The sequence below is a fragment of the Asparagus officinalis genome, chromosome 6 (genome assembly GCF_001876935.1).
Source record: "Asparagus officinalis chromosome 6, Aspof.V1, whole genome shotgun sequence".
In the NCBI taxonomy this organism is placed as follows: Eukaryota; Viridiplantae; Streptophyta; class Magnoliopsida; order Asparagales; family Asparagaceae; genus Asparagus; species Asparagus officinalis.
Genome location: NC_033799.1, coordinates 12,172,816 through 12,192,922, shown reverse-complemented (window position 1 = coordinate 12,192,922; position 20,107 = coordinate 12,172,816). Strand labels below are relative to the sequence as shown.

At 37.8% G+C, this 20,107-nt stretch overlaps 1 long non-coding RNA gene across 1 annotated transcript; it reads right to left on the bottom strand.

Annotated features, from left to right (window-relative positions):
* Positions 12,871-14,880, bottom strand: LOC109846429. The gene is made up of 2 exons (XR_002248503.1): positions 14,576-14,880; positions 12,871-13,148 (listed from the first exon to the last, which is right to left on the bottom strand). It is a non-coding gene; the product is annotated as an uncharacterized LOC109846429 (long non-coding RNA).

The following is a 20,107-nucleotide window of genomic DNA, read 5'->3' as shown; positions in this document are numbered from 1 at the left end:
CATTATCATCTTGAGGTTCCGGATTTACTTCTTGAGCAACAACAGGTATAGGAACCTGAATATTGTCAAAAGTAACTGTATGGATTGGATCTGAAGCCAATTCCTCCTCAAAACTAATGTCTCTAACCTTATTTCTCCCCCCAAACTCAACATCCTCAAAGAATGTTGCTGTTCCCGTCTCAAAAATATTCCTTATAGTGGGATCATAAAACTTATAGCCCCTAGAGCGATCAGGGTACCCAATAAAGTAGCTGCTAACTGTTTTGGAGTCCAATTTCTTTTCATTTGGCCTATAAGGCCTTGCCTCAGCTGGACATCCCCAAATATGTAAATGCTTTAAACTGGGCTTTCGACCAGTCCAAAGCTCATAAGGTGTTTTAGCAACTGCTTTACTTGGTACTCTATTCAGAATGTAAGCTGCTGTCTTAAGTGCTTCTCCCCAGAGTGACTCTGGTAAAGAAGAATGAGCAATCATACTTCTTACCATATCCTTAAGAGTCCTGTTTCGTCTTTCAGCTACACCATTCATGCTAGGTGAACCCGGCATAGTGTACTGTGGGACGATACCGCATTCCTCTAGGTATCTAGCAAATGGTCCTGGACGTTGTTCACCTGAACCATCATATCTACCGTAGTACTCACCACCACGATCAGATCTGACGGTTTTAATTCTTCTGTTGAGTTGATTCTCAACTTCAGCTTTATAGGCTTTGAACATGTCCAGAGACTCAGATTTTTCATGAATAAGATATAGGTGCCCATAACGTGAGTAATCGTCTATGAATGATATAAAATATTGTTGACCATTCCAGGATTCCGTAGGGAATGGCCCACAAATATCCGTATGTATCAATTCTAAGACATCCGAAGATCTGTTGGCACCTAATCTCTTCACTTTGGTCTGTTTTCCCTTGATACATTCAACACATACGTCGAAGTCCGAAAAATCAAGGGAATCCAAAATGCCATCAGACACAAGACGCTCAACTCTACCTTTTGAGATATGACCTAAGCGCTTATGCCATAATGTCGCCGAATTTTCCTTATTTAATTTACGCTTAGTACCACGTGATTCCACATGCAAGGATTCATTGTAAGAAGCAATTGTATCAAGCAAATATAGGTTGTCATAAATACTCAAGTAACCGGTTCCCACAACATTTGAATTAAAAGATAAACTGAATTGACTGTTTCCAAATGAACAAGAATAACCTGATTTGTCCAATACAGAAACAGAAACCAAATTCCGTCTAAAAGACGGTACTACAAAAGTATCTTTTAAATCCAAATAATAACCAGTTCCTAACAACAACCTAAAGTGCCCAATTGCTTCCACATCTACCGATTGTCCGTCGCCCACAAAGATGTGTCTTTCAACATCACTTGGCTTTCGGTAGCTCAGGCAACCCTGCATAGAAACACTTATGTGAGTAGTAGCACCAGAGTCTAACCACCAAGTGTTTCTAGGTACTGAAGCTAAATTAACCTCAGAACAGACCAAAGCAAGGAACGTACCCTTATTATCACGCCAGGCGTGATATTTTGTACAGTCCTTCTTTACATGTCCAGGCTTCTTACAGAAGAAACAACCCTGATTATCCTTATGTTGTTTCTTCTCAACTGGACCCTTAGCAGCTTCCTTATCATTCTTCCTTTTCTTGCCCTTATCCTTAGAGGCATAGGCCAAATGAGCACTTTCTGTCTTATCTTGCTTCAACCTGTCTTCTTCTTGCACACAGTATGAAATGAGCTCATTTAGAGTCCATTTCTCCTTTTGACAGTTATAACTGACCTTAAATTGGTTAAACTGTGCAGGAAGAGACAACAAAACCAGATGCACTAATAACTCGTCACAAAGATCGAGTTTAAGTGCCTTAAGCTTTGAAGCAATATGAGACATTTCCATAATGTACTCCCTGATATTTCCTTTGCCCTTATACTTCATTGAAATCAAGCGAGCTAAAAGCGTGCTTGTTTCTACCTTATCGTTTTTCGCAAAACGCTTCTCAATTTCGGCAAGGAAATCTTTAGCCTTAGTAATCCCTTCGGATTCTATGCCCCTGAAGGCTTCCGGAACGCCGCGCTTAATGATCATAAGACTCATGCGATTTGAACGCTCCCACTTCTCATGCTCCTTCTTTGCATCAGGAGTGCTATCCGCATTGAGAGGTTGGGGTTGTTCAGTTCTTAATGCATAGTCAAGATCCATGCAGCCAAGAACAATTAATATGTTCTCTTTCCAAACCTTGAAGTTTGTCCCATTTAGCATGGGAATTGAGTTGATGTTAGCAGAAATTGTTGCAGCAGATGCATTAGCTGAAATAAAACAAAAATGCTCACATCAATAACCATAATCAATAAAATTCAAATAATGACAATCCCCATCCAAGATACCGGCACAACATTAATATCAAGTCTTTGGACAGTAATATTAACTTGTAAGTGATACCTTGTTGCAATGATCAAACATTGACAATAACTCATGTCAAATAATGAAACTATCTTTGGATCGATTCATTATTCACATGTAAACCTTATAATTGTCACACGCTTATCATCGCAGATGTGTATACAGTCTAAATAAATATTAACCTTCCTTTGGGCCGATTAAATATTTACACGAAAGCATACACACAAACATCTCACATTCCTCATGAACAATCTACACAAGAGAGGTTACTTTGGCAACTTCTTGTTTCAATTAATCAATTGGAGTGAGAGACAACCTTAATACCTTAGTGTCATAATATTTGAATTAAATAATTGATTAAAAACCAAATTAGATTTAAATTAAAAAGTTTTAATTTAAATCAACTGAATTTCCAAAAACTTAATTGGGGTCTCACAGCTTAATTAGGGCCCATAACTTAATTGAATAAATTAAGTATACCAAAGTGGACCCATGAAAAGCCGAGGCTTAACCATAATGAACACGAAGTTCCCTTAACTTCGAACGCGAGGTTCGACTGTATTGAGTACGAGACTCACTTAAGCACGAACGCGAGGTTCGTCTGAAAATGAACGAACGCGAGGTTCGTTTGATAAAAGAACGCGAGGTTCAACTTGGGAACGAACGCGAGGTTCGTTTAAAAAATGAACGCGAGGTTCGACTGAAGTACGAACGCGAGGTTCGTCTGAAGTACGAACGCGAGGTTCGTCTGAAGTTCGAACGCGAGGCTCGACTGAAGCACGAACGCGAGGTTCGTCTGAAGTACGAACGCGAGGTTCGTCTGAAGTACGAACGCGAGGTTCGTCTGAAGTACGAACGCGAGGTTCGTCTGAAGTACGAACGCGAGGTTCGTCTGAAGTACGAACGCGAGGTTCGTCTGAAGTACGAACGCGAGGTTCGTCTGAAGTACGAACGCGAGGTTCGTCTGAAGAACGAACGCGAGGTTCGTTAAAAAAATTGAGCTTGACGCTCACCTGAGTTGAACGCGAGGTTCACCTTAGAACGAACGCGAGGTTCGTTAAAATTGAGCTTGACGCTCACCTGAGTTGAACGCGAGGTTCACCTTAGAACGAACGCGAGGTTCGTTGAGCGCGAAGCTCGGTTAAAATTGAACGAACGCGAGGTTCGTTTGAGGTAACCACCTCCTTAATTTTCGCCATGAACCCTTAGGGTTTCAAATTGAAACCGCCGCCGACAAACCCAAAAAACCTTTGATTTTTATTTTCAAAACAGATCCAGAATTGGAAAAAATTGAAGGAAAAATCAAAGAAAAATCCAAAAAATTCCCAAAAGTTACTGTTCACCCGAAAAAAATACTTTACTGTTCATCCGAAAAAAAAATTCGTTACTGTTCATCCGAGAACATTACTGTTCATCCGAACCCAAAAATTGAATCTTTAACCAGAGATTTAAGATCAAAAACCCAATAAAACTTAAATCCCTAAGAATTAATCAAGGTGGCTCTGATACCACTTGTTAGATCTACATCATAAAACTTGAGATCTAAAACCATATAGCCATGATTAATTCAAAGAGATTAACAAAATCAAAAGAGCGGAAGCTTATACCTGAATCCATGGATGAACCTTGAGATGGGTTTTGGATCTTCTAACCTTAGGGTTTCTCTAAATCCGAATTTCTCTAGCTAGATGGGGGTGTAGAGAATTAGAGAATGTAACCCTAGGTTAGGGACCATAACCCCTTATTTATAGATGTTGTACTTTTGTAATTTAGCCCCTCAATAAATTACAATTACAACCTGGTATCTGCACATATGACCCCATGATCATTTAAATACCAAATTAACCCAACTTAATTGATCACTTTAGTGGGTTATCCTGAAAGATAGCAATACACATTGATTAATCATATGTGCCCACAAATAGATTTATTAGATTAAATCCAACAATCTCCCACTTGGGCACCATATGATTCCTTAAATTGTGTATAACCTTATGAGCTCAAAAATTGCTATCACTGAAAAGGTATTTCCGAACAATCTCGTCCATTGACTATATCAATATAGGATCAAAGCGGCCTTCGTCACATTTATCGTGACTCGACCCATCAATGGTCACATATACCAATACAATCAAACGACATAGATCAATCATGGATGTGCAGCATGAAAATTACATGCAATGTGATCAGTACATGTCTATTTTCAACTGGTCCTCCTTAGTGAGGTCAAAACCAAACATAATGTAACAGAGTGTCTTAACTGAAAACTTTATTCTGATCAGACAATACAAACAAACATAAAGCACCACAAATACAAACTCCCACTAAAACATAATATCCTCAAATAATACCACACCCATATGAGCAGTATGCTCATGAAAGACCTTAGGTGGCAATCCCTTAGTAAGAGGATCAGCTATCATGGAGTTTGTCCCAATGTGCTCTATGGATATCTGTCCACTCTGTACCCTTTCTTTCACAACCAGGAACTTAATGTCAATATGTTTTGACTTAGTTGAGCTCCTGTTGTTATTGGAATACATTACTGCAGATTTATTGTCACAATATAACCTTAGTGGTCTTTCAACATTTTCCAAAATGCGCAGTCCCGTGACAAAATTTCGCAGCCATATTCCCTGATTGGATGCCTCATAGCAAGCTACAAATTCTGCTGCCATAGTGGAGGAAGCTACTAGTGTTTGTTTGACACTTTTCCATGATATAGCTCCTCCTGCTAACATATAAATGTAGCCTGATGTAGACTTCCTGCTATCTTGGCATCCAGCAAAATCAGAGTCCGAATACCCAATGACCTCTAATTTCTCTGATTTTCTGTATGTGAGCATGTAATCTTTTGTTTTCTGAAGATACCTCATAACCCTTTTGACTGCTATCCAATGATCCATACCAGGGTTGCTTAAGTATCTGCCTAACATCCCAACAATGTACGCAATATCCGGACGCGTACATACCTGAGCATACATTAGACTTCCTACAGCCGAAGCATAAGGAATCTTCTGCATTTCCTGAATTTCAAGGTTACCTTTAGGGCACTGATTGAGACTAAACTTGTCTCCTTTAGCAACAGGGGTGTCACCTGGTCTGCAATCTTGCATGCCAAACCTTTTAAGTACCTTATCGATATAGCTCTTTTGTGATAATCCAAGAATACCCCGAGAGCGATCTCGATGTATCTGGATCCCTAATATAAAAGAGGCGTCCCCAAGATCTTTCATCTCAAAATTCTTTGATAGAAATCTCTTGGTTTCGTGCAACATGCCTATATCATTAGTGGCAAGCAAGATGTCATCCACATACAGAACCAGAAAAATATACTTACTCCCACTGAACTTGTGATATACACAGTCATCAACAATGTTCATCTCAAAACCGAACGAGATAACTATTTGTTGAAACTTATGATACCATTGACGAGGAGCTTGCTTGAGTCCATAGATGGATTTCCTTAATTTGCAAACCATATTCTTTGGGTCTCCTGACACAAAGTTTTCTGGTTGCACCATATAAATCATCTCATCAATGTCTCCATTGAGAAATGCAGTCTTAACATCCATCTGATGTAACTCAAGATCATAATGAGCAACAAGTGCCATGATTATTCTGAAAGAGTCTTTCGATGAAACCGGAGAGAAAGTCTCTGTATAATCAATGCCTTCCTTTTGAGTATAGCCTTTAGCCACAAGACGCGCCTTATACCTCTCCACATTACCGTTTGCATCCCGCTTGGTTTTAAAAATCCATTTACAACCAATTGGTTTTGCACCTTCTGGCAATGGGACAAGTTCCCAAACCTTATTGTCTTGCATAGACTTATACTCTTCATTCATGGCATCAATCCACTGTTGAGAGTTAGAACTTTTCATGGCCTGAGAGAAGTTGATTGGATCATCTTCTAACATTCCACTACTTTCCTCATGTTCTTGGAGAAATACAATATAATCATCCGGAATAGCATTTCTCCTTTCTCTCGTGGATCTCCTTAATGGCACTGGTTCTTGAGGTTGTTGAGTTTGTTCTTCTGGAACAGGGAGTTGTTCAACATTATCATCTTGAGGTTCCGGATTTACTTCTTGAGCAACAACAGGTATAGGAACCTGAATATTGTCAAAAGTAACTGTATGGATTGGATCTGAAGCCAATTCCTCCTCAAAACTAATGTCTCTAACCTTATTTCTCCCCCCAAACTCAACATCCTCAAAGAATGTTGCTGTTCCCGTCTCAAAAATATTCCTTATAGTGGGATCATAAAACTTATAGCCCCTAGAGCGATCAGGGTACCCAATAAAGTAGCTGCTAACTGTTTTGGAGTCCAATTTCTTTTCATTTGGCCTATAAGGCCTTGCCTCAGCTGGACATCCCCAAATATGTAAATGCTTTAAACTGGGCTTTCGACCAGTCCAAAGCTCATAAGGTGTTTTAGCAACTGCTTTACTTGGTACTCTATTCAGAATGTAAGCTGCTGTCTTAAGTGCTTCTCCCCAGAGTGACTCTGGTAAAGAAGAATGAGCAATCATACTTCTTACCATATCCTTAAGAGTCCTGTTTCGTCTTTCAGCTACACCATTCATGCTAGGTGAACCCGGCATAGTGTACTGTGGGACGATACCGCATTCCTCTAGGTATCTAGCAAATGGTCCTGGACGTTGTTCACCTGAACCATCATATCTACCGTAGTACTCACCACCACGATCAGATCTGACGGTTTTAATTCTTCTGTTGAGTTGATTCTCAACTTCAGCTTTATAGGCTTTGAACATGTCCAGAGACTCAGATTTTTCATGAATAAGATATAGGTGCCCATAACGTGAGTAATCGTCTATGAATGATATAAAATATTGTTGACCATTCCAGGATTCCGTAGGGAATGGCCCACAAATATCCGTATGTATCAATTCTAAGACATCCGAAGATCTGTTGGCACCTAATCTCTTCACTTTGGTCTGTTTTCCCTTGATACATTCAACACATACGTCGAAGTCCGAAAAATCAAGGGAATCCAAAATGCCATCAGACACAAGACGCTCAACTCTACCTTTTGAGATATGACCTAAGCGCTTATGCCATAATGTCGCCGAATTTTCCTTATTTAATTTACGCTTAGTACCACGTGATTCCACATGCAAGGATTCATTGTAAGAAGCAATTGTATCAAGCAAATATAGGTTGTCATAAATACTCAAGTAACCGGTTCCCACAACATTTGAATTAAAAGATAAACTGAATTGACTGTTTCCAAATGAACAAGAATAACCTGATTTGTCCAATACAGAAACAGAAACCAAATTCCGTCTAAAAGACGGTACTACAAAAGTATCTTTTAAATCCAAATAATAACCAGTTCCTAACAACAACCTAAAGTGCCCAATTGCTTCCACATCTACCGATTGTCCGTCGCCCACAAAGATGTGTCTTTCAACATCACTTGGCTTTCGGTAGCTCAGGCAACCCTGCATAGAAACACTTATGTGAGTAGTAGCACCAGAGTCTAACCACCAAGTGTTTCTAGGTACTGAAGCTAAATTAACCTCAGAACAGACCAAAGCAAGGAACGTACCCTTATTATCACGCCAGGCGTGATATTTTGTACAGTCCTTCTTTACATGTCCAGGCTTCTTACAGAAGAAACAACCCTGATTATCCTTATGTTGTTTCTTCTCAACTGGACCCTTAGCAGCTTCCTTATCATTCTTCCTTTTCTTGCCCTTATCCTTAGAGGCATAGGCCAAATGAGCACTTTCTGTCTTATCTTGCTTCAACCTGTCTTCTTCTTGCACACAGTATGAAATGAGCTCATTTAGAGTCCATTTCTCCTTTTGACAGTTATAACTGACCTTAAATTGGTTAAACTGTGCAGGAAGAGACAACAAAACCAGATGCACTAATAACTCGTCACAAAGATCGAGTTTAAGTGCCTTAAGCTTTGAAGCAATATGAGACATTTCCATAATGTACTCCCTGATATTTCCTTTGCCCTTATACTTCATTGAAATCAAGCGAGCTAAAAGCGTGCTTGTTTCTACCTTATCGTTTTTCGCAAAACGCTTCTCAATTTCGGCAAGGAAATCTTTAGCCTTAGTAATCCCTTCGGATTCTATGCCCCTGAAGGCTTCCGGAACGCCGCGCTTAATGATCATAAGACTCATGCGATTTGAACGCTCCCACTTCTCATGCTCCTTCTTTGCATCAGGAGTGCTATCCGCATTGAGAGGTTGGGGTTGTTCAGTTCTTAATGCATAGTCAAGATCCATGCAGCCAAGAACAATTAATATGTTCTCTTTCCAAACCTTGAAGTTTGTCCCATTTAGCATGGGAATTGAGTTGATGTTAGCAGAAATTGTTGCAGCAGATGCATTAGCTGAAATAAAACAAAAATGCTCACATCAATAACCATAATCAATAAAATTCAAATAATGACAATCCCCATCCAAGATACCGGCACAACATTAATATCAAGTCTTTGGACAGTAATATTAACTTGTAAGTGATACCTTGTTGCAATGATCAAACATTGACAATAACTCATGTCAAATAATGAAACTATCTTTGGATCGATTCATTATTCACATGTAAACCTTATAATTGTCACACGCTTATCATCGCAGATGTGTATACAGTCTAAATAAATATTAACCTTCCTTTGGGCCGATTAAATATTTACACGAAAGCATACACACAAACATCTCACATTCCTCATGAACAATCTACACAAGAGAGGTTACTTTGGCAACTTCTTGTTTCAATTAATCAATTGGAGTGAGAGACAACCTTAATACCTTAGTGTCATAATATTTGAATTAAATAATTGATTAAAAACCAAATTAGATTTAAATTAAGAAATTATTGCAGCAGATGTATTAGCTGAAATAAAACAAAAATGCTCACATCAATAACCATAATCAATAAAATTCAAATAATGATAATCCCCATCCAAGATATCGGGCACAACATTAATATCAAGTCTTTCGACAGTAATATTAACTTGTAAGTGATACCTTGTTGCAATGATCAAACATTGACAATAACTCATGTCAAATAATGAAACTATCTTTGGATCGATTCATTATTCACATGTAAACCTTATAATTGTCACACGCTTATCATCGCAGATGTGTATACAGTCTAAATAAATATTAACCTTCCTTTGGGCCGATTAAATATTTACACGAAAGCATACACACAAACATCTCACATTCCTCATGAACAATCTACACAAGATAGGTTACTTTGGCAACTTCTTATTTCAATTAATCAATTGGAGTGAGAGACAACCTTAATACCTTAGTGTCATAATATTTGAATTAAATAATTGATTAAAAACCAAATTAGATTTAAATTAAAAAATTTTAATTTAAATCAACTGAATTTCCAAAAATTTAATTGGGGTCTCACAGCTTAATTAGGGCCCATAACTTAATTGAATAAATTAAGTATACCAAAGTGGACCCATGAAAAGCCGAGGCTTAACCATAGTGAACACGAAGTTCGCTTGACTTCGAACACAAGGTTCGACTGTATTGAGTACAAGACTCACTTAAGTACGAACGCGAGGTTCGTCTGAAAATGAACGCAGGGTTCAACTTGAGAACGAACGCGAGGTTCGTTAAAAATGAACACAGAACGAACGCGAGGTTCGTTTGAAAAATGAACGCGAGGTTCGACTTTAATTGAGCGCGAGGCTCACCTTAGAGCTGAGCGCAAGGTTCACCTGAGATCTGAGCGCGAGGCTCAACTTGAATTGAGCGCGAGGCTCACCTTAAATTGAGTTTGACGCTCACCTGAGTTGAGCGCGAGGCTCACATGAGAACGAACGCGAAGTTCGTTTAAATTGAGCTTAACGCTCACCTGAGTTGAGCGCGAGGCTCACATGAGAACGAACGCGAAGTTCGTTTAAATTGAGCTTGACGCTCACCTGAGTTGAGCGCGAGGCTCACATGAGAACGAACGCGAAGTTCGTTTAAATTGAGCTTGACGCTCACCTTATAACGAACGCGAAGTTCGGTTGAGGTAACCACCTCCTTAATTTTTGTCACGTTTTCACGCACGAACCCTTAGGGTTTCAAACTGAAACCGCCGTCATTAATTCAAAAACAGATCTAGAATCGAAAAAATGAGTTTTTCTTGATCCAGATCCAAGAAAAAACCGAAGAAAAATCCAAAAAGTTACTGTTCACCGGCGATTTTAGGTCATCGTTCATCCGAAAAACTTTACTGTTCACCCAAATTTTTTTCAGCCACCGTTACTGTTCATCCGAACATTACTGTTCATCCGAAAACAAATCTTAATCCAAAAACCAGAGATTTAAGATCAAAAACCCAATTTTAAAATCTTAAATCCCTAAGAATTAATCAAAGATGGCTCTGATACCACTTGTTAGATCTAATAATAAAAACTTAAGATCTAAAACCATAAAGCCATTGATTAATTCGAAGAGATTAACAATAATCAAAAGAGCGGAAGCTTATACCTGAATCCATAGATGAAACCTGAGATGGGTTTTGGATCTTCTAACCTTAGGGTTTTCTCTAGCCGAATTTCTCTCTAGATGGGGGTGAAGAGAATTAGAGAATGTAACCCTAGGTTAGGGACCATAACCCCTTATTTATAGATGTTGTACATTTACAATTTGGCCCCTCAACAAATCACAATTACAACCCGGTATCTGCACATATAACCTCATGACTTATTTAAATACCCAATTAACCCAAATTAATTGATCATTTTAGTGGGTTATCCTGAAAGATAGCAATACACATTGATTAATCATATGTGCCCACAAATAGATTTATTAGATTAAATCTAACTCTAATATCTGTTGCAAGCAAAGCTAACTGATGGTAGGGCACATCGTCATTGAGGAGCATGCTAGTAGCTTCAACAAAACAAGATTAAAAAATCACCCTCTTATAGCACTGTTCTCTTACCATTAGGCTAAATATCCATATTGGTATTTTAATTCCACCCCATTTACCAAGAAGGTATTTTAATTAGGCAAACCTGCTTTAAGGTATTTTAATTGATTCAACTAACCAACGAGGCCCTTTTTCTTGTCGGCGACCAGTTTTTCGGCGAGAGCTCGTCCACGATTTCTCACTCTCTATTTCTCCCTCTCTCTCTCTCTCGCGTTCAAATTCTGAAAATAAAAGAGGCGGATCTGTCCTATTTTGGGTGAATTGGGATTTTTAGAGGGTTAATTTCCGCCTTTAAACACTCCGCATCAGAAAGTCCGTGCCACATCAGCAGCTAAAAAACAATTTAAGTCATCACGTGCCACGCACGTGACGAGCTCTCGCCGAAAAACTGATCACCGACGAGAAAAAGGGCATCGTTGGTTAGTTGAATAAATTAATATGTCTTAAAGCATGTTTTCCTAATTAAAATACTTTATTGATAAATGGGATGAAATTAAAAATACCAATATGGGTATTTAGCCCTTACCATTATAACACCTTTCTTGATTACCGAAAGCTCCCCCATAAGAGCAGATTGTGCACGTCAAGGAGAGAACACGCCAGACACTAAAACAAGATCTTCCCCATCTCGAGCCACCACTCCCAATGTCGCTTGTGTCGTTTATGAAATCCATCATGCATCACAGTTTATTTTGATGACACCCAAGCCTGGTTTGCTCCACATTCTTGCTACATATTTTTCCTCAGGGTCCTCCGTAAACCAAGAATTCGCCTCTTTAAAATCTCCAAGGCTGCGTTTGGGAACTTTGATTTGGATTTGGGAAGTTGATTTAAAATCAAGGGATTTTAAATTTAGGATTTGAAATCCATGATTTAAGAAATCTTTTGTTTGGATATCTTTATTAAATGAAAGGATTTGAAATCTTTAATTTCAAAATCTAGTGTTTGGGTACTTTATTATACATGAATTTGAATTTAAAATTGATAAAAATTTATTCTCTTTAACCCATCTTGTTTACATCAAATGCAATGGTGATGTGTAAAATAGTAACAAAAAAACACAAATTTAGGTAATTTTGGCGATGATAACTACATTTGCTAAGTTTTCAAATTCATTGCCCAACATAACTTGCAAGAGTTTCAACAAAATAAAAATGAAGAAAACTCTACAAATATATCAAGTATCTTTCAATTTTTCCGTTAACGTACTTGGAGATCACTTTGATATACTCTCCACTAGTATCTTTCACAAAGACATCCAATAAAAGAGCAAATGTACCAAACCATCAGATGCCAATATATTGGAGTATACTATAAGCCACAATCATTCACCATAGAAGCAAACACCACAACAAGTGACAATGAGAAACAAAAAAGATGAGACCAAAGCACAACCACCTTTAGTACAATATATCAGCTCACCAATGCAAACACCAAAAGTAAGAAACTTCACAGGAATCATTTGTCAACATACAAAAACAATTCCTTCTACTTCTGGCAATAAACTCAGAGAACAGAGAAGGCCCAAATAACATCAAACGAATCCAATATCCTTTTGTTTGACTTCAGCTAGAAATTAGTAAGTCCAAAGGTAAAACAGTCACAATTTTAACCCAAGGGCACATCTGCAACAGTGTACACTACAGGGGTTGCAATTTAAAAACGATACCACAGAGAGTATATGCAATTAACCCTTACATATAAGCTACAATCATTCGACAAAGCAGCAAGCTATATCAAATGACAATGAGAACCGAAAAAGGTGAGACCAAAGCACAAGCACTCTCAGCACAATATCACGCTTGACCTGCGAAAAAAAACCCATAACGTTGACATTAGAAAAGCCTGAGACTGCTTATGAGAAAAGCACACTGGAAAAGAAATAGTGTCAAGGGATATTCGAACATAACCTTACATCAGAGCCTTGCTTCTGCCGTTTTAGTGACTCGTTCTAAATAAAAACATTCAAATACACACAATTAATAAATGTGAAAGAACTATAAAGGGGATAAAACAGTAAACAATACCTAGTTCATTTAAGCAAATTGAGGAGATCCTGGATGTAGTAGTACCTATGGCAGAGTACCTATGGCCAGTTCATATGTTTTTTTTATACCTAAAATTAGTGAATATTGTTTGTTAGTTAACCTTAACGGCACCAAGAGATAATCATTAATAATATAGGAATTGTTTCTACCTCTCTACATGAAACACATCATCTATGTAATCTACCCAATCAACATTCCTTATCTTGCTAATTATGCTAGCAACATGAATGCAAGGTAAACCCGTCAACTGCCATTTCCTACATGAGCAAATCCTCTCCTCAAGATTAATATCTCTCCTCTATTTCATTCTCAACCTCTGCAGTGACCCAATCAACTGATCTTCTTACAATGAAAACACCCAATCTTCACATACCTCTCTGCATAGGGAACAAGTCTTCCCTTCCACTTCCTACACATTCTTGGCCTTTGCTCCATCCTCTCCATAATTTTTACCCCGATCTAGTCGACGAGGTCCACTACAGGCAAATGTAGTTGGAATCACCCACGCATTGAAGAACTCTGACAAGTTGTTAGTGATATCATTGTTTCATGACCAATTGGAAAATTGAGCTCCAGACCAATAGTATTTCTTCGTTGATAGCAAGTATTTGTAAGCTTCTTCAAACTGTTCTCTCATGTTCTTTCTAGTGTTATCTACATTCAGGTTCTGCAGTGACCCATTCATGCACGTTGTATTAATTACAGGTTTTTTCTGCTGTCATGAACTTGATTTGTGTACTCTTTTGGAGCATAATTGACATCTAATGAAGCTACAGTGAGCTAATTCAGCTGATTTTTGGGGATATGTAGTCACACATTTTAGACTTTATTTTTTAACAAACTGATCTTCCTGTTTGAAGGTATTATGAGGCTCTAGACTTTATTTTTTAACAAACTGATCTTCCTGTTTGAAGGTATTATGAGGCTCCGCAAGGAGAACGAGTCACTAAAACGGCAGAAGCAAGGCTCAGATTCATGACAGTCTTCACAACAATAAGGTATTATAGATCGACAATAAGGTATTCACCAAAACAATAGTGTCAAGGGAGATGTGCGAGTTGAAATTATACTTGAAAATAAATAGACTTGCACAAACCTAATGAAAGATACATTTTAGAAATGCATCATAATCAAGTATACACTAAATAAAAAGAACAGAATTCTCAATAAAATGAAAAATTTGTACCTTTGAGATGAGACAAGCACTCCTTACTTGAATTAGCTAAGAATCCATCAAAATCACCAAACCCTAATGCATTCATAAGAAATCATCAAAAAATTAGAAATATTCGGTTAAAAATATTGTGAAGAATAACATTGAGATGAAGAAAAGTAGTCCGACCTGAAAACTAGAAACTACTCCTTAAGAATAAAGAGAATAAAATCTCTTTTTTCATCATCAGGAAGTGACTTCAACAAATAAAACTTTTCCGGGTTGCTATCCATTATCTTCTCAAATGCATTGAACACTTGAATGCGACTTAAGTTGGGTATTTTTAAACTACTCCTTAAGAAACTACTCCTGAAAACTTCATGCTAGACCTACTTCTCTTCCTGCAAACATAATGTGGTTTCAGAGGAGATAGCAAAGGTACGATAGGTTATGCGGCATTTCTTCAATAATTGTCTGATTGAATATTATGTAAACATATGTAGCATTGAGTTTGCTTCTCTGTATTTGGTGAAAATGCACATACAGTACACAATCATGCGTAATGCAGATAGAAATATAAGAATGAGGCTTGAGGCTTCATGTCATGGTCCAGGCATGAAGTTGGGAATGACATGAATTTTTGAGGTAAATAGGGTACCTTACTATGCTTATTTCTCGGCATGAAGCATATATCACCGCACATTGGCAAGTTACAAGTACTTAAGGAAAGAAATATGGAAAACTTTTTAGCACAATCCTTAACCACAACAAACTAATAATATGCATTTTTCGACTAGGCAAGTTATAACTACATTATCACGGATTTTAGCAAAAGTTGGACAAAGCAAAATTTAGAAAACCAATGAAGAGGTGCTCAGTTGCTCTCTTATGTTCTTGCCTTCTCAAGAAAAGCTTTGGAATTGAGTTCAGAAAAGTAGAAAATTTTTCATGAAAGCCATCAACAACCATTGACGATGAAGAATACTAAGAGAACATAAGAAAAGAAAAGGGTACCCAAGAAGGAAAATAGACGATCAAGCATTGTATGATATCTTTGTTTAGATGTTCAGTTATTTGAGCTTAATAGTTAGATGAACTTTTCCCTCAATATGATTTCATGTGTATTTGAAATGCCAAATAATCGACAACAGAACGTACTGGAAGTCTTATCAAGGACATGATAAACACTGGATGCCGTAAATATCCATTCAATCTGCCAATCAATACAACATAATTTCACAAAATGCCACATTTATGAGGATGCAATGGAATAATATGGCTGTAGTTTTTGCCTATGTGGTTATTGATAAAACAGAAATCTGCAAACAATTTACTATGTAGCAAACTGAGAGTTGTTGAGAATTCTGAATCAAGGATTGTGTGTTGCGTGCTGCAAATATTGTGAAAATTATATGCAAGAAGAAATAGCATGCATTTGTGACCCCAAAAAAACTATGTCAATGAATGGAGGAGGAAAACTCGCTATAGTTTGAAGGAATATAAAAATTGAGAAACTCCCACCAAAATCTAAAGCCCAAATACATTCTGAACCCTCGATGAGTAAATAGAGAAGAATCCTAATGAAGAAAACATTTCTTCTTAATCACTTTCATCACATGCTATTTAGTTATAGAATACAATGACATCCTCAAATCTATCTAGGATATATGGCTCAATTTTCACATAAGTAATTTCAAATGAGTCATGAAGTATCTATAAAAATATTGAGCTTTTAACTTCATTTGACATTCTAAGTGAGAAACAAGAAACTACTGCATGCAGTCTAATTCACTGAATACAAGATTGACTGGTTGACCAATTTGATCATTATAATTTTTAAGAGAGCCAATGCATTATGACAGATTACTCATATTATCAACTTCTAGGCACAATCGCTTACTTCAACTGCTGGGTACAAATATGACGATCTAGGGTTTCGATGAAAACAAGCTATAAAAGAGAAAAGTCAAGTCAGAGCCGATCTAGGGTTTCGATGGAAGGGGGAGAGAGAGGAGTAAAGGGGGAGACCGAAACCGAGAGAGGAGAAGGGGAGAGAGGAGAGATACCTGCGATGGATCGAGATCGAGATCGAGATCGAGCTTGAGCTTTGAGATCGAGATCGAGATCGTCGGGACTTTGACACGAGCGTGAGAGAGGAGAAAAAGAGGAGTCGGGGTTTTGAAGGGTTAGATTTCGTGGGGTGAAGATTTGGCAAATACCAAGTAGTGTGCCCAAATTTGAAATCCATACTTTTGGGCTTTTCAAATCCACTGTATAAAATGACTTGATTTAAAATCATGGCCTAAAGTTAAGCCCAAACACGAAATTTGGATTTGAAATTCTGGGTATTTCAAATCCAAGCCCAAATCAACATTCCCAAACACAACCTAATATATTTTGCCACAAATGGACCTACTTCTTCCACCCTCAAAGGATCGTTTCCATGAATTTGAAGGTTTCAATTATGCCAAGTCCTACATGCCATCACAAGCCACAGTTCCAGGTCCTCTCTCTTGAATGTTTTCACTATCATAGACCTACAAAAAGTCTCGCAATGGAGATCCTTCTCATACTCGTCGAGCCCATTCACACATAAGAATAACATGTTTTGTGCTCTCCGCCTCTTCCATACAAACTTCACAACTTTATTCTACCAATACTCCCTTATGCAACAGACCATGTTTGATCGCTAAAATATCATAAAGAGTTTAAAGTAAAGAAAACTAAAGTTTAAAGTAAAGAGTTTCAAGTTAATCGTAAAGAAACTCGAATTAAAGACAGTGGTCCATAGAGTCATAAAGGTTAAAGTAAAGAGACTCTTAAATTTGTGCAGAAGCTGAATGTGATTGGGCATCACATTTGAGGCTTTCGTTCTGGACTAAAGGTGATGGTTTTCACATGGCGGATGCCGGTAAAAGTTTCAGAACGGCATACATGTTTGTGTATGTTGCAGAGGACGCTTAAGGGCGTACATCGGATTTGATCATAAGGGATGTACGGCTCTATTACACTCCACTAAAACCACCATAAGGAAAATGTCTTTAGAACATTAGTGGTACTAGCGGTTGGACCGTGGAGTGACCTTGTGACATATTAGAGCATATAGTGTTTTCACGATCAACCATTAGTGGTACTTTTGTTTTAAGGAAAAGGTTTCGGAAACTATCCTAATTAGAATCATGGCAACAAGTTGTTTTCTAAAATAAATGGGTGCGCACCCGACTTTTGAAAGTTTTTGAAAATTTAAATATTTTTGAAAATTAAAATGAGGTATGTTGTGCCAAGTGGGAGATTGTTGGGTTCGATTAATCCAACGAACCCATGTGGCCCAACCTACTCGATTTTGGATTTGATTTAAAGTTGTCATTGATTCAAGTTAGGATCAGGATGCTAACCACATGATCTGGTTAGACTGTTTCATGTTTATCAAGTTGGGTGGTTATCTTGAATATCTAAAGGATAGGATTGACCGGAGTGTAATCTCACGGTTGTGATTAAACCATGATGGGTAGAGTTAATCATAAATATCTATATAAAGGGTGTGAGTCCCTCCTCTCAACCGTACGCAGAAAAGAGACCTAATTCCCATCATTGGCTACGGGAGGAGAGAGGAGAAGACTTCCATTATTTCGTTGGTGAACGGTAATTAGATCTATATTTCTAGTTCAATTTCTCATGCCTAGATCGTTAAATAATCCAACAGTGGTATCAGAGCTAGATTGTGCATGAGTTTTTAATCTAGAATTAAAGTTTTAATTTTCGGATTAATAAATTTTCATCTTTGCTACGCATGAATCTTTTGCATCTGGATTAATTAAAAATATATATATATTCAATCATGGCCGCAGCAACCATGGCCGCATACATGGTTTCTTATTTCTAACCCATGGCTGCTCCTGAAAAACAAGATCGCAAATATATTTAATCAGTGCCTGTTTGTACATGTTTTTTTTTGATCTAGAAGTAAATTTTTTTTTCGGATTAATTAAAAAAAATTTTATTCAAAGTTCTATAGAAGATATCATGGCGTCTGTAGACTGTGGTTCTCTTTTGTTTGTTGATCACGGAGCAGTGATGAAGCAAAAAAAAAAAAATTTTCAATCATGGCGGCATGAACCCATGGCTACTCCTCGTTTTTGCCATCAAAGGAATTTCTTCTTCCTATTTGCTTCTTCCTATATTGGTCTCTGTATTCCCAATTCAACGTTTGAACCCATGCGGGCATGGCCATGGCCATGGCTGCTCCTCGCGGCCATGGCTGCTTCTCGCGGAAGAACAGCACGGCGGCGGGGATAAGGCCGGCATTAATTAATTAATTAATTAATTAATTAATTAGATTAATTAGTATAATTAACTATTATTTATTATTTGAGTTATATAACTCTATAACCCATTAAGGAAGACCCGATCCAGTATGTAATGGACCCGACCCGCTACAGTAATAGATTGGATCCATTAAAATCTGACCCAACCCATTATGTAATGGGCCAGATCCATTAATTTCCAGACCCGACCCATTACAGTTTTGACAACTCATTTTGTTTTGGTCGTTACAGATCCGTTTTAAGTCCGATTTGAGCCCATAAATAGTCGTTGGAAAGATAATTTTATGTACTTTTCAACTATACAATTTTATTTTCATTTTATAAAGTTTTAATACATGAATTTGGACAATTCATAAAGATTATTGTAAGCACATAAAGATAATTGATTTACCCTGATTATATCCTTAATTCAGGTGGGGGTAAATATTTGGGTTCATGATAAAACAGATTACAGTATTAGATCAACCTATGGGGTTAAGGAAGATTTTGGGTTCATGATAAAACAGATTACAGTATTAGATCAACCTATGGGGTTAAGGAAGATCAGTAAAACAATCACTTAGAAATTATGGTAGAGTAGGTTAGTGTCTTGCCCAAAGGTGACCAACCTATAATACCCTAATTTTCTAAGGTTGAGTTTAGTCTTATTTGGACTGGAAGGTTGCACTTATCTGTGGATGGACTACTAGTCTTGCCCAAATGTGTCTAGGAAATCCCCTACATGATAAGTGGTACATGATAGTTGAAACATTTCAGTGAGAAGAGAATAACCCTATTGCCCAAAGGTTAGGAAGTGTTCAAATCAAACTGACAATATGTAGGCTAGTCCTGTAGGTGATTATATATCACATTTGGGGGGCGAATAGCATGTCAAATCACTTGCCCAAAGGTGTGATGAGATGATGCATCCGCCTGTCCCGCAGAGTGGAGGGTTGCATACGTAAAACACTCTGACTCATCCATTCTAACCCTAAATTGGATGTGGAAATATTAAAGTTAATAAAATTGAAGGTCTCATTTGATTTATACGTCCATGGTGTAATGCAGATGGACGGACAGTTTATCCAGAAGCATCTGACTAGGATTGAGCCCCTAACCGGTTCCAACTATGGCAACTGGAAGATGCAAGTTGAAATAGCACTTGGGTGTCTTGACTACGACTATGTTCTCACTGAAGATAAGCCAGAAGAGCCTGATGAGTCATCAAGTCAATCTGAAAAGAAATCTCATGCTAAGTGGG